This window comes from Arvicola amphibius, chromosome 3, assembly GCF_903992535.2.
Source record: "Arvicola amphibius chromosome 3, mArvAmp1.2, whole genome shotgun sequence".
Lineage (NCBI taxonomy): Eukaryota > Metazoa > Chordata > Mammalia > Rodentia > Cricetidae > Arvicola > Arvicola amphibius.
The window spans coordinates 3,900,583-3,912,203 of NC_052049.1; positions in this window are offsets into that span (position 1 = coordinate 3,900,583).

Here is an 11,621-nt window from a genome sequence, read left to right on the forward strand (position 1 = left end):
TGCTATTAGAAATGAAAGTGAAACCATGCAACTTTTGAAACAGTTTGAAACTGTCAGAATTGACGGAGATGTCGGGAAGGTCTGTGCCTACACAGGTACTTTAGTCTTCCAGCGTGAATTCAGACTATTCCACAAATGAATTCTGGGATCCTGGCTATATATATTCATGAAGCTGTGACTTCCTGAAGTTTCCTTGGCATAGTAAATGAATATATTAGGATCTGGACTCCTATGTGCTTCCCAGAAGAAGTCAGCAGCCGGGTACTTCTGTAATTAAATTAATCCAGAAAGCAAATGATCACAGTGTAAGAAATGACCCTGCCAGGAGGCCCTTGAATGCCGACAATACCCAGATACATTTATGCCTTGTCATTCTGAGACCCTTTGAAAGCTCTGCCAAATCTTATCAAATTGAATTTTAGGCATACAAAGGATTTCCAGAAAGCTTTTCTGGGGATCAAAATGAAGACGTATAGCAAATACAAAGAGATATGGTTCTGAAATATTTTTTGATAGTACCGTGTTGATGGCCTTGAGTGAGAGTCTTCTCAGAAGTATTAGCACACGGGGTGCTCAGCCAGAGAAGCAAGGTCAAAATAGGGATCTTGCAAACTAAAGACACCATTTGTCTCAAATCAATAAGCAGCAAGATCACAGGAACAATGGATTTCCCAAGGTATAATGCATAAAATCAAGGCAGGTTCTAGCTGATGTCACCCGGCCCCTTGGTGACATCAATGCAACAAGACTGTGCTCCAAAGAATCTCTAGATGGACAGAGAAAGAGAAAATGATTTTACATGACAGAGAAGGAAGGGAACGGAGAAGGATGAGAAGCAAAGCTGGGTGAAAACTAGAATGTTTAAACTTAATCTCAAGGATTAAGGTACACGCCCAGAGGCTTGGAAATAAAGTTCAGGTCAAATAAAGCCCCATTTCATGCTTACTGACACTTCACAAACCCAGCCTAGATGCTTCACAAGGCCCTGGATCCATGTTTGCTGTGGAAATTATCGGGGTCTCTGGGTTAAGCCAACAAGTTATGAAAAGAGCAAGAACAGTGCGTCAGACAGTCACCAGGAGGCAAGAACACAGACTTGAAATACGGCAGAAGGCAGAATGTAGCAAAAGCAGCAGAGTTGTTCGTGGGCAGCATGACAAGAAGTCCATTTGGACTGAGGCTCCATGACGTCCAGGATGTTCCATAAATCAAAGAGATCTTTTGCCAGTGGAGATCTCTGTGCAGACAGAGCCAAGACCAAAGCAACAAGAAGAGATCAGTTCCCTCGGGTCTGATACTGATGGCAGGACTCTTTTTCTGCCCTATGACACCTTCAGCCCAACCTTGACAGAAGGAAGATGGGGACCTGTGCAGGAGCAGCACAAATACTAACACCCACTTTCATTTTTGTTTCAGAACCATGTACAGAGAATGTAGACTGAGGATGGAGACCTGTGTCTTCATCTTTACCCCGAGAGAGCCTTTCAAAGCAGCAGCTGTATACAGTGATATGAAAACCCCAGCTCCTTCTTCTGATGGTGCTCCCTTGCCCAGGATGCCCCAGTCCTATACGCCTCAGGCCCAGTGGCAGGTCCAGGATTCTATTCTCTCCCTGGTGTTTTCATGTAGACATCTAATGGGTTCCTCAAACATGGCATACATTCTCCTCAGGATTCCCCCCATCTACACCTTCAACAATAGAGTCTTCATGGTTCAAATAAAGTACCTAAGAATTATTTTTGGTTTCTGTTTCTTCACATCCTGCTTAAAATCATTCAGTAGGTTCTAATAACTCCACTGAACACACATGGCAAAGAGTCCAGAGTGCTGTCACCTGAATGGTGGTAAATCCAGGTAGTGTCTCATCAGGTGCCCATTCCCCCTGGCACCTCCTCTCCAGCCCACTCATCACCCAGCAGTCAGAGGGAGTCTTAGGAAGCACAGACCAGAACATGTCTGTTATAGGATATTTGATCACGTTGTATGAAGATGTGTCTCTGTCCTTCCTTGCTACCTAAGGTACCTTGTGATTGGTTAAATAAAGATCAGAACAGCCAATAGCTAGGCAGGAAGGGGTAGGTGGGACTTCTGGGCAGAGACAGGAACTCTGGGCAAGAATCTGGTGCAGGAAATTTGCCAGAAAGACATGGAGGAAGTCAGACATATGGTACTGAGAAGAGATAATGAGCCACATGGCAGAACATAGATTAATATAAACAGGTTAATTTAAGTTATAACAGTTAGTTGGGAGCAAGCTTAAGCTAAAGCCAAGCTTTCATAATTATAAATAAGTCTCCATGTCATTATTTGGGAGCTAGCAGTCCAAAGAAAGACCTGCTACACACGTCATTCACCTCTGCTCTCATTCACACAAATTATGGATCAAGCGGAGCTGCTCGTAAAAATTTAGTGATGAGAGGGAAGACAGCCGCTCTCCTTGGCAGCTTTTTGTACACCACACCTGTCCTGAACCACACCTGTCCTCGGCCACTGTTGGCACGCCACACCTGTCCTCGGCAGCTGTTCGCACACCACACCTGTCCTCAGGGGTATTTATGGCTGCAAACATAAGGACAGAGCTGGGGCCCGCATATCTTTGCTCAGGTGTCAACACAATATCAAACATCACCTGGAAGGCAGTAAACTCACTTGCAGGCACCCCTCTTTCCTGTAATACACACGATCCCCTAGGGCCTCTCTCCTCAAGCTTGGCACTTCTAGGCAGCAGCTGCAGAAGTCACAGTCTGGTAGGACACATCTGCTTCTCCTTTTATAGTAGCAACTCAACACCAGCGTTGGTTTGTGTCACCTCCTGTGTCATTGCACGCCAACCCATTGTGCCACCTGGGCACTGCCACCTACCTGGTGGGTCTCCTTCAGTCTACTGTCTTCTCTTTGACTGGCAATTCCCAAAGTGTGGCGCACTCAACAATCAGGTCTCCTCCCAAGATCCCCAGTTCTAGATTACACATTTTCAGTGTTCTGCCTTCTGTGTCTTCGAGAACTTCCTTAAACTCCTTCAGGGTGAGTAAAAACAGTTGACAACGATCTCCTCACTACAATCATGGCCACCACAGGGTGGGAAAAGCACCTCTGGTCACTTCCTGTTACTGCCAGAAAGCCCTGTGAAGTGTCTGTTTTCATGTCCAATTTTGGACACTATATCTCCTAATTGGGAACATGTTTCCACGTGGAACTCTTTCTGAGTGTGGGAGACTGAAGATTCTTGGCAGAATGGAGTCTGAGCACTCTGGCCAGAGTCTGTGACAGGGAAAGAAAATGGGTCTGAAAACCACAGCACCTGGCAAGTCTCTCGGTGTTTATAGACAGCCAGAGTCAGTTAAAGTGACACGAAGAAGGACCATTTCTGTGCGTGCAGAGCTTCAGAGTCCCCAAGGCATTTTGTATCCACCAACCAAGGGCTGCAAAGACGTCTGAGGAAACACGCAGCCATTAGGCAGAGTTGATGCAGCCCTCGTCCCTACTTATTTGTAATCTTGATTGAACAAGCACTGGAGAAGGCCTGAATAATGTCCGGGCAGACGCGGAGTCAGCATTCAATCAGGAAGGCAGAGACCAAAATGAAAGAGCCCTGGGGTTCAACTAAAAGTGGCAATGACCCTCCAAAGATGAGTGGGAGTTTGCTCGGCAGAGTGCGCCACCACCTCTTAGAGCATCCTCACCCCCACACGTGGGCCTCCGTCCTGAGTCATCTGAACGTCGCCTCCGCATCACGGCACCCCTCACACAGGCACCCCGCTCTCACCCACCTGCAGCTCACCGGTGACGTGATGGTCTCTGTATCCTAAAGAGCTCTCACACGGAACCCGCCCCTACCTGAGGGATACTCAGGGTACCACTTCCCCCACAGTCAGAGGCAGTGTTCTTTTTCTGCCTTGGCCTGAGTTCCTCCCCAAGTGACGGAGCAAGATTTTGATACATGGAGCACGTGGTGGCTTGAAAGAAAATGTCCCGTCAAGGGAATGTCACTATTAGGAGGTGTGGCCTTGCTGGAGGAAATGCGTCACGGTGAGGGTGGGGCTTTGAGGTCTTGTTGCTCAAGCTTCCCTCAGTGTGACAGTCAGCAGACTTCCTGTTGCCTACAAGATTTAGCACTCTGAGCTTCAGTGACACATCGGTCTGCAGCCACCACACTCCCTGCCATGACGATGATGGACTGAACCTCTGAAACTACAAGCGAGCCACCTCAATGAAATGTTTTCTTTATGAGTTGCAGTGGCCATGGTGTCCCTTCAGAGCAATAGAAACCCTAACAAAGGCAATACAATGCGTGCGCCTGATTTTAGCCTGAGTTTCCCACACCAGCCTTACAGAAACTGCTCTAGTTGTTTCATCTGAGCATTCTCTGTGTTTCCTCGACAAAGCAGATCAGGTTTTATATAGCACACATGTTCTAGGGGAGCAAAGGAGGCGGACAGAGACATGCACACACAGACATGTAGATAAACAATATGTGTATACATTTCACACCCAACACACATATGTACACATATACCACACACACACATGTATACATACACTCAGTGTAGCTCCCAGTGTAGAATGTGATTCAGATATAATCCTGCCTTATAAAGTACCTAAGACATTGCTTCACTTAGAACAAAAGAGAGAAAGCAAAAGGAGAGGAAGGAAGGGGAGAGGAGAGACAGGGTCCTTGGCTGCCAACACCAGATCAATGGCTCTTTATCTCCAGTGGCCTCTGAATTACTCAGGGGGTTGAGAAGAAGAAGATTCCTGGCTCCCACACCAGGAAGTGTGATTTAACAGGTCTTGTGTGGCTATAAATCTGTGTTTATACCCAGTACCCTGCTTAATTCATAAACTGAAAATCCAAGGGCTGAACCGAGACCTGCTGCTGAGCCTGTCACCTATGACTAGGTGTCCTTCAGGGTGTCCTCTGAGGACCAGAGTAATGCACCAGATATACCAAGGAATCTCTAGGATCTTTCTGACCATCTCAGTCTATGCTGCTGTCCCCAAACTGAGGTACAACCCCACACCCCATCATAAGACTGTTTACAACAAGCCCTAAAATTATTCCAGCCCTCAGCTCACAACCTGTCCCTCGAGGAGCCCCAACTACTTGCAGGAAGCATTGCAGCCTATTCAACAACCTCCCTCATCATGTGGCTTCTCCTGATGCTCCAAACAGAACGTCCCCAAGGCCACCCCCATGGTATCAGTGCTCTTGCTTTTGCTGTCACAGAATAGTAAGAATGGGTCATTTATTGGGAAAATGAAGGTTCATTTGGCTCTCAGTTCTGAATCTAGGACTCCAGGCATGATTTTGCATTTGCTTGGCCTCTGGTGAAGGCGTCATGCTGCAGTAAATAACAGGGGTAAGCAGGGGAATCAACACCAGGAGCAAGCTTCTTCCTGGCATCCTGCTCTTAGGGCTGAGAGGCATGAGTCGTCCTTAATGACATCATAAAGGCCCAGCTCTCAACACTCCATTAAGAGCAGCAAACTCCACCATGAACTGGGAGAGGAAAGACGCTAGGGTCCTCCACCAAGGTCTCTCGTGACAGCTCCACCTACAGTGTCTCGTTCGGCATAGCTCCTGACCCATGCTGAACCAACTCACGTCTTGACTTGGGAACTGGAAGTCAGTGTGTTGGTTACTTTTTCTTCTTGGTATGACTGAAACCCAGACAAGAAGCATGTGAAGAGAGGGAGGGGAGGTAGGGTCTGCTCTGGCTCACAGTTTGAGAGTCCCATCCTTCGTGGTGGGGAAGTCATGCTGCACGGAGCATGTGCCTTGGCAGTAAGAACTGGGGGGAAGCTGTTTTCACACTTCGTGGAAGACAGAGCAGGCAGAAGCCATCAAGAAGTAGGATTGTGGGTCCTGCAAAATCTGTCATTCAGTGACCACTTCTTTCACCTAAAGCCAACCTTCTGAAAACTCTAGAACTTCCCAAATTACCACAACCACCACCAGTGACCAGTGTTCGAATACGTGAACCTGAATGGAATATTTCACAGCATCCTCAGCAGCTGGGTAATCACATTTGCTTTCTTTCTAGGAGCATAGAGACATACACTACAGAAGAGGGACTTTTAATCAGCATTTCGCCACATGAACCAGAGAAGAAGAGGGAAGACTGGAGAGAAAACACAGGTGGAGAGTTCTACCCATCTCCCTCTCCTTTTGCCTTTCCATCCTCTGCTCTGCCTACCGTCTTCCCTGAGTTAACCAGCCCTCTTTCTCCAGGGCACATTATGAACCATGGCTGATGGAACAGCATACCAGTGACTGATGAGCTCAAGCAACAGAAACTGATTTAAACATAATTCTGTAACTGGGCATCCAAGATCAAGGTGTCAGTGACATCTGTTCCATCTGGGACCTCTTTCTGTAGCCAGCGCATAGGGACTTCTTCCTGAGTGCTTACGTGGTGTTCTGGTTTGTTTTTGTCCCCTTGACATAACTCAACACGTATGTAAGAATAGGAAATGGTAACTGAGAAAATGCCTCCATCAGATTGGCGTGTAGGCAAGTCTGTGGGGGCACTGTCCTGAGTAATGATTGATGTGGGAGGGCCCATCTCACTGTGGGTGGTGCCAGTCTTGGTCAGATGATCTTATTGTATAGGAAGCCAGGCTGAGAAAGCCATGAGGATCAAGCCAGCAGACAGCACTATTCCAATGGCTTTCTGCTTCAGTTCCTGCCTCCAGGGTCCCTCCTCCAGGGTCCTGCCCTGACTTCCTTTAATGGCAGACTGATGTGGAAGTGTAGGCAAAGTAACCCTTTCCTCTCAAAACTGCATTGGGTGTCTTATCACAGCAAAAGGAACCAGAACTGATACACATGGTCACCCTACATGTAGTCTGTGCCCTGGTCTCCTATTCTAAGGAACCCTGGCACACAGGCAACCGCAGTCACACGGTTGTGAGAAATATCAAACATTCTCCTCTAGAACATTCAGCCCAGTGACCCCTGAGGTCTGCAGAGCATCCACCTTTATCCTGGCTCAGATTTTCGTGTTCTGCCGCCAAGAACAAGAACTGCTCAGAATTATTGCTTGAAGACTTGGAACTTCTACTGGAGTTATAAAAAGCCAGTGATTTCTGAGTAGTGCATGAATCACAGGAAAGAGCCCTTGATTATTTTTTACGCAGTATCCTATGATAGATACATGCAATGGATCATGGAGTGCAAACTCCCTCAGTGCTATTTCAGAGTTACAGAAGACCACCGTTGCCAGAACTTGCTAGAAGACACAGCCGGTCTTCTCTCTCCTATCTGGTCTTAAGAATGCATGGATGTGTCCACAATCCTAAGCCCTGTCTTGCAAAGGACAACATGTTCTTGCTTCCCAGGGACAAACAACTTCAAAATTCAGGGAGAACCCTTCTCATTCTAAGCAAGCCATCAAAAATGAGTTAAATATCAAATGATGTTGGTGAGGGGATAATATGAGCCCCTCATACATTCTGGAATGACTGCAGAGTGTATACACCATGATAAGCATGCTTGTCATTCTTTGGTAAAGAGGAGGATGTGCACACATTGAAAAGGACAGAAATCTGAATGTGTGTCTGAGAAGAAATCCAGGGGACACTTACTGGATTCAAATGCCACAGTAAAAGTGAGAGGTAAAAATCAACAGAATTCCACGATAACAATAATAAAGGAGGAGGAGGAAGAAGATGAGGAAGAGGAGGAGGAGGAGGAGGAAGATGAGGAAGAGGAGGAGGAGGAGGAGGAAGATGAGGAAGAGGAGGAGGAGGAAGAAGATGAGGAAGAGGAGGAGGAGGAAGAAGATGAGGAAGAGGAGGAGGAGGAGGAAGAAAATGAGGAAGAGGAGGAGGAGGAGTAAGAAGATGAGGAAGAGGAGGAGGAGGAGGAAGATGAGGAAGAGGAGGAGGAAGAGGAGAGGAGGAAGAAGAAGGAGGAGGAGGAGGAAGATGAGGAAGAGGGGGAGGAAGAGGAGGAGAGGAGGAGGAAGAGGAGAGGAGAAGAGGAAGAGGAAGAGGAAGAAGAAGAGGAAGAGGAAGAAGAAGAAGAAGGAGAAGAGGAAGAGGAAGAGGAAGAAGAAGAGGAAGAAGAAGAAGAAGAAGAAGAAGAAGAAGAAGAAGAAGAAGAAGAAGAAGAAGAAGAAGAAGAAGAAGAAGAAGAAGAAGAAGAAGAAATAAAGAAGCCATATCTAAGTACATCAGGCATATGAATCCGAATTTACAATGTGGAGTTGAGAAGATAAACTGAATGTGGCTGGCACACAAAAGCATTGAGATGGCCAAGGATGAAAGAACCAGCCTAGAATGGCTCTTTGTAAACTGGCTTCTTGGCTAAATGCCTACAAGTTTAAGTTCTCAGAGTTGCAACTATTTCTTTGCCAATCAGAGTGGTTCAGCACACTTAACCTGGGTAGAAAATGTCCTTTATGCTTCTGAAAATGTTGTGCCTGTCCCTCAAAGGATGCCTTGTGATCAGCCCCCAGGGAAAACTCTGGATGTTGACTGTCTTTTCTGCTACCCAACACTTTCCTCATGTTGCCACAGTGCACTGCGAGGAAAACTGCTGAGTGACTCTGTTGGGGAGCCCCCTGGAGCTGGAGGCTGGCTCCCTACAAGACACCCCATGAGCCTTTTCTCTTTTTGACTTTAATATCCTTTCCCTGTAAGAAGCTGTGACCATAGTAGAAATATGTACTGTAGTGTGATATTCTACCATTTTGGCTTTTTGAGGGGCCTGCCACCAAGCCCCTAAAGAAATCACACTCACAAGCTTATTCTTAGTTATGAATGCCTGACCTTAGGATGGTTTGTTTCTTGCTTTTCTTATGTTAATCCTACTGCCTTTTGACTGGGCTTTTATCTTTCTCTATTTCTGGATACCTTGCTTTACTTCTTTCTCCGTGGTTTGCTGTGTAGTTGGGTGGCTGGCCCATGGCGTCCTCCTCTCCTTGTTCCATTGTTGCTTTTCTTCCTTCTCAGTTCTCCTTCTATTTATACTCTTTGCCTGCTAGCCCTGCCTATCCTAGTTCCCGCCTGACTATTGGCCGTTCATCTCTTTATTAGGATGATCAGGTGTTTTAGACAGGCACAGCAACACAGCTTCACAGAGTTAAACAAATGCAGCATAAACAAAAGTCTCACACCTGAAACTAATATTCCCCAACAAGGTCCTGAGTTTAGGTCTCTTGAGTGTTGCCTAAGGAATCAAGGAACTCAGTTGCAGGGATGGAGACCCACTCTCAGATGAGAGTAAAATACAGCTCATTTAAGTTTAAGGACACATAAAATCAGACTATGAGTTGTTAACCGAGATGTGTGTGATGTACAATTATAGAACCCAGAGTGGCACATAGGTGGATCCTGCCAGAGAGGCACACAAGGCTCTATAGGGAGTTTCGAGCCTTTAGGTAATGGAGCAGATGTGCAAGACATTAAGACTTGATGAGGCTAGTGATGGTTTCCTGTGCTTTCATCATATTCTGCATCTCATTGTTTCACATGACCTTATACAGGCAGTAAAAGCAAAGAGAAGAGAACATAAGGAAGGTGTGTCTGATGTATACATTTCAGTCCTAGGTCATGGCACATGCCCTCAACTTCATGCAGCCCAGAAGAAGCCCAGAAGCCAGAGTCCCAGAAGGTACCATAAATCTGCCCAGTTCTTCCCCAAGCAGGATTGTAACTGTGGGAGAAGGAAGAGACCTGATCTGCATCATAAAGCTTCTTCACCCTTCAGTTTCCTTCCATCCATAGACATCTGGTCTACCATGTAGCATTAAAGGCTCTTCCTGGCTCCTGCAGGATCCAGAGGCTTTCCCTGCCTGCTCAAGCTTTGCCTGGCATCTTTACAGGCATTTCTCTAATGGTCTCTGACATTCACATCTGACTTTACCCTCTCTTGCATCTGCTTCTCAGAAGACACAGGCAGTACAAGTGTGTTTTCAATACTCATAAAGAACAAAAATCAATAAAGGATTGAAAATCCTCTTTTTCGATGAATAACTGGGGAAAACATTTTCTTGGGTGAAAACATCAGTTTGTACATAGTAATCTACAAGGAAAAGCAAACTATTCTTTGGTGCCTGTAACTGTATAGAATAAAATATGTTGGGTGGTCAGGGCACTGTTTGCACTGCTCATAACCTTCTCTATGCTCAGCGGCATTTCTTTATTCATGGAGAATCAACAGATGACGAGAAATCTGTCAGTGAGACTATACTGTGCTAGAAATAATTAGCATCTTAGTTTCTACCCCATGTGTTGAGTCATGCTGGCTGCTCTAGATCCCTCACACCGGCAGCCCCTAGAGCTGAGCTCTGAGTGGCCACCCAGATTCCAGCTGTGCCCACAGAGGCATTGTCATTGGGGAGCTAAGTGCATCACTATGGGCATAGTGATATGCACCAACACCTAGCTTTAAGCATTGACCACAAAGAGCCGTTTTCTAAACTCTAAAGCTTGGGGAGCCAAACAAGGGTGCCGGGTCAATCCAGAGTTCACAAATGCTCTCTGAAGCCACAGGTAGCCTTTGTATCAGCTTCCTCTGCCAGTTCACACACCAGGTGAATAGCCAATAGCATTAGATGTTGGTTCTGCAACCTTCTCATCTGTCTACTGCTTAGCATTCTTTAGTGACCGGATCAGTCCTCCTGTCCACCTTCAGCAAGAAGTAGTGATAACCAAAACTGTTAGTGCTTGGATCTTGAAAGTTCATGCCCTAAAGGACTGGCACATTGTTTTCCACAGCGCAAACAATGCAAGATCCTGTGAATAGTGAGGAAGCCTGAGACTCTAACCTGGCCCACTTTCTGCTTTCACTCCCTCGCTTCCTACACACAACACAGAAAAGTTCAGCTCCGTCCCTCAGGAGGAATCTGTCAGAGTGAAATATTTTGTGACTTTGACAAAGATACGATCATAACAGGTAGGCAGTTGTTGTAGGGAGAGCACTTGTTTGTTTCCCAGCCATCCAGCAGCTCAGACCCAAAATAATCACACAGAAACTGTGTTATTTAAATCACTGCTTGGCCCATTAGCTCTAGCTTCTTATTGGCTCTTATATCTTAATTTAACCCATTTCTAGTCATCTGTGTATCACCACAAGACTGTGGCTTACCGGGTAAAGTTCTGGGGTCTGGGGGTGGGGGGCTACATGGCTTCTCTCTGACTCTGCCTCCTTTCTCCTAGCATTCGGTTTAGTTTTACCCACCTAGCTCTGTTCTGCCCTATCAGGCTAAACCAGTTCCTTTATTAACCAATGATATTCACAGTATACAAAGGGGAATCCCACATCAGGCGGTTGCTTATCTGCACCCCCCTCCCCCCAGTCTTGTGGCTTGCTTTTGTTAAAACATGAGCCTCACAGCTCTCCCCACCATTAATCCTGTGGTTGTAGGTGAATGACCGTGGGCATGCCCGTCTTTGTTTTCTCGATCTGTCAAAAAGTCAGATCTCTGATAGGAATGGGGATTAATTCATTTTCACTGTTACACGTGTGGGAATTCTTCCTAACAGGTAGCTAAAAGTTTTGCCTCTGCATGAACGTTATCAATCAGAAGTTAATTTTAGAGATGTGTTAAAAGCAGTGGAAGGTTAAGACTGAATAAGAGAATGCATCTGATTGGCATCTCCATGGTGCCTGG